Here is a 4,572-nt window from a genome sequence, read left to right as displayed (position 1 = left end):
CTTTCAGTAGTAAATCAGTATCTATTCCATCATTTGTCACTAATTAAGTATTATTTAATACTGTATTTATATTCTCAGTTGTATTAGAACTCTTCTGATTTAAGCCAATGAAACAGAAAGCAAACATAAATCCGATTAGCCAAATAAAGAGTAATATGTCAGTTCATATAGTTAAACTATTGTATTACCTAAGATAAAGTCTTGGCTTATGAACCAGAGGAATTAGAGGATATTAATCACTAGGCCTTTTCTCTCTCGTCCCTACCTTTCTTTGTGTGCCAGGTTCACTTTCTTCCATACAATAGGCAGCATTGCCTCTGTTAACTCTTGACTTCACCCCTCACAGTTTCACCCATCTCTTCTCGTGGTTCTCATTTTAAATTACAGGGAAGGAAAGACTCTAATTGGCCAGGTTTGATCAAGGAATTTATTGGCTCTAGAATTACTGTGGCCGGAGAATGAGTTATTATATTTGTCCAGCATAGAACATGCAACCATCTTAGAGACATCCTTGTGGCCAGCAAGATGAGGTCATGTAAGATTATGGCAGCTCTGATTTGGAAAATATGTAAGAGAGGGCAAAGAACAATTCCCCAAAAGAAAATAATCAGGTCCCAGAAAACATAAGATAAGCTGAGCAAAGCAAAACTACATTTCAATATCACATGAGCATCAATTTCCTCATAACATGCAGCTTAAAATATTTGTTAAATTTATTTCACAAAATTATTCTAAGTATGAAATGTGGTTTATCAGCAGAAGTGCTTTACAAGTTACCAAGTTTTGTTAGTGAGCATTGCATGACACATAAAATGTCAAACCTTCTCTTATGCCTGTTCATCTAAAATATGTTTCTATGTTATAGATAAGTACAAAAAGGTAAAGTAAGAATCAAGCAAGACTTTAGAGCTTTCCATCCTAGATCCTGGAAGTAAAATCCAGGTTTAAACTCCATGAAAAATTGAGAAGTATAAGTCTTGGCAGCCTCTAGATATCTTTTTAAGACAAGAACAGGGGAACTATTTACTGTAGGACAAGGGAGGAGCATCTGGGCTCTTCCTCATTATTTTTACAAAAGGTACAAGGCATATTATCTTACGTAGAACAATCATCAGGATATCAACTCACAAGTTAGCATAGTGCCTTTCTTGAAGCAATAACAACAGCACTTCCAGGAAGCCAAATAAATAATTCCTTTATTCTTGAAAAAAAGGAAGGAAGGGAGGGAGGGATGGAGGAAGGAGAGACAAGAAGAGAGGAGAGAAATGTTTTAGATTCTTTCTATACTTCTAATTTCTCAGACTAAAACTTCTCCCACATACCATCAGTCACAAAATTTTGCCCAATGACATTCATAGACTTTACTGAAGATTTGCTTTGACCTGGCTACTGGTTATTATTCAGTGCCAAGAGAAAGGTGGTAACACAGCCTTAACCCTTAAGGCCTCCCTAAATTGGGAGGTAAAATGTAAATTTCTCCCTTTCAGTCTGTCTTCTTTTATATTCCCAAGCTTCACCCTCTTTGCTGTAGGCTTTACCATAACGTGTTTATATTATAGCAATAACCCTGAATGAGTCTTTCTGTCTCCTGTGTTTCTTTCAGCTAACACTCAGACTAATTTTTCTAAAACAATTTTTGTACCATATCTGTTTTTCTTAAGAAAAAAGAATATACAGTGTCTCTAAAACTTCAATAGGATAATGTTCTAAATAATTCAATAGGATAATGTTCTAAATAAATTTTGGAGCTGCGTAGAAACAAAGATTTTGCACTGAAGTCAAATCAACTTTGGATAACTTTTTTTTTCATTTTTAAAGATTTATTTTTTTAAAGATTTTATTTATTTATTCATGAGAGACACACAGAGAGAGAGGCAGAGACACAGGCAGAGAGAAAGGCAAAAGCAGGCTCCATGCAGGCAGCCCGATGTGGGACTCAATCCTGGGACTCCAAGATCATGCCCCAAGCTGAAGGCAGGTGCTAAACCGCTGAGTCACCCAGGGATCCACTATTTATTTATTTTTAAAGATTTGTTTATCTGAGAGAGAGAGAGCAGGGGGAGGAGTGGAGGGAAAGGGAAAGAGAGAATCTCAAGCAGACTCTCTGCTGAGTACAGAGCCCAATGGGGAGCTCTATCGCATGACCCGTGTGATCAGGACCTGAGCTGAAACCAAGAGTCACATGCTCAACTGACTGCACCACCCAGGTGCCTTTATTCATTTTATTTTCAAGAGAGCTGTGAGCAAAGTGAAGGACAGAAGGAGAGGGAGAGAAGTCACCCCACGGAGTCTGTGGGTTTGGGCTCCAGGTGGGGCTTGAGGTGGGGCTCCACTAGGGCTTGAACTCATGACCCTGAGATCACAATCTGAGCTGAAATCAAGAATTGGTCCCCTAACCAACTCTGCTTCCCATGTGCCCCAATTTTGGATAGCTTTTGTTTACAAATAAGACTAACAATAAGCAGAAAATAGTTAAGACAAAGTTCCTGGATGTTAGATAAATATTGTACAAAGATCAGTGCTCTTTATGTTCTAGCACTGAGGAACAAAATACAAATGTTGAGCAATCATAGAAATATAACTGAGAAACAAACTGAAATAAAATGTGATGTATAAGAAATAACATTTACTCATATACGTACTATGGGAAACTGAAGGCTGGAAGATCAATCAGGAGAGTAGAGCAACTATCTAGGCAAGAATTAATAATAGCCCGAATTTGAATGGTGGCAGTGAAAACGGAAAGAAAAGTGCAGATGCAAAAGACATTATGAGAGATAAATTCACAGAACCTGATGACTGAGCCAAGGAAGAGGGATATGTAAAACCTATTCTGAGGTTTGAGTCAGGGAGAATAGTGATACATAATACATAAGAAAACCAAAAAAAAAAAAAAAAAAAAGGAGTAAATTTGTTGAAGTTTCTTAAGAAGGAATTTTGTGTTCCATTTTCCACACATTAAATATTCTTCAACTGGACGTCTGTTGTTCTGGCCATTCACCATTTACCATTTACCTGCTAACAGCATATACATTTTTCTTTGGCAAACCACTGCTCCTTCATCCTCAGTTCACTCCTCCTCCAGCTACAGAATGAGCCATCAGTCTTCCAGTGAAAGCACTGAATTTCCCTAGATCCAGTTGTTAATTCAGGGGCATACATGACCCAGTTGGAGGCAATTTTACAAAATGAGATTTTGCTATAACAAGTGGGAAAGAAACAAGTGTGGTTTACCAGCAGTTAGCATGATATGACTGGTGAAAATGAAGGCAAGCCAGCAAAAAGCAATGCCAAAAATGGAATAAGCTTGGTTCCATGACATGGTTTGAACCTTTTTTTTCTTTTTAAGATTTTATTTATTTATTTATTTATTTATTTATTTATTTATTTATTTATTTATGAGAGAGAGCATTCACACACAAGCAGGGGAAGGGGCACAGGGAGAGAGAGAGAGACCAAATCCCATAATGCAAAGCCTAACCCAGAGCTGGATCCCAGGACCCTGAGATCATGACCTGAGCCGAAACCAAAAGTCCAAGGGTTAACCAACTTAGCCACCCAGCGCTCCTCATTTGAACCTTTAATTCTAGGCTCCTACACTTTCAGTACATGAAACAATTCCTTTTGGCCTTAAACGAGTTAGGCAGAGACTCTTGTCTGACAAAAAGGCATAACAAAAAGCAATAAACACAAATGGAACTCCTTATCTTAAAAACAAATTGAGAAGAAAGGAGGAGGGGGTAAAGAAAATAAGAGTTTCTTAGAAAACTAAATCTTATCTTTCATGGGAAGCAAAAATACATATTTTCCCATTCTTTAAGAGGAATATGTGTAGAATTTTTTCAAGTTTTTCTCATCTAAGTACATGTCATAGTGCTGTGGACATGTGCATTTGCTAAACTATGTCATTACATTTATTTTATATTGCAATCTCCCTCAAATCCATAAGCAAGTCCTTCTTTGACATGTGTTCTTTCATAAACCCACAAATTACTACTGGAGGGGTAATAGTATATTCCCTCTTTGGAGTTTTGGTATTTCCAAAGAGTGCCATGTCTTCATTTATACCCTGCCTTTTCCATTAGAATTCCAGGGACTGAAACCCCAGAATCAAGAGTAAGAAGATGAATGCTTGAGTAACTGGCATCATCAGCACATGTGGTATGCCTCATTTGATACTTTCTTTAAAAAGTAAAACCAAAGTCTACATTTTTTACTAAAATGACTGGTTCTTGTCTTTCCAGGAGCTGATCTGTTCTTTTATTTTTATAGACTACTGTTATTCCTTTAATAAATTATTTTGTCTTACTTAAGGAAATAATTTGCTTGCAAACTATATTATCATAATTAAATTAATTGAGCATCCATTATAATTAAATATATTAAATATACTTATAAAGATTTTAATCAATAATAATTAAATAAATATAATTATATACATCCTAGAATGAATTAATAAAGAAAACTATGTGTAAAAAAGCTTCTGCATATATATAGCCTGCTGTTAATATTTATTTTATACTAAAACAGATTTTCTTATTTACAGAAATATATTTCTCAAATAAAAGAATG

The sequence above is a fragment of the Canis lupus genome, chromosome 6 (assembly GCF_011100685.1).
Source record: "Canis lupus familiaris isolate Mischka breed German Shepherd chromosome 6, alternate assembly UU_Cfam_GSD_1.0, whole genome shotgun sequence".
NCBI lineage: Eukaryota > Metazoa > Chordata > Mammalia > Carnivora > Canidae > Canis > Canis lupus.
Note: the sequence above shows the minus strand (reverse complement) of the source record.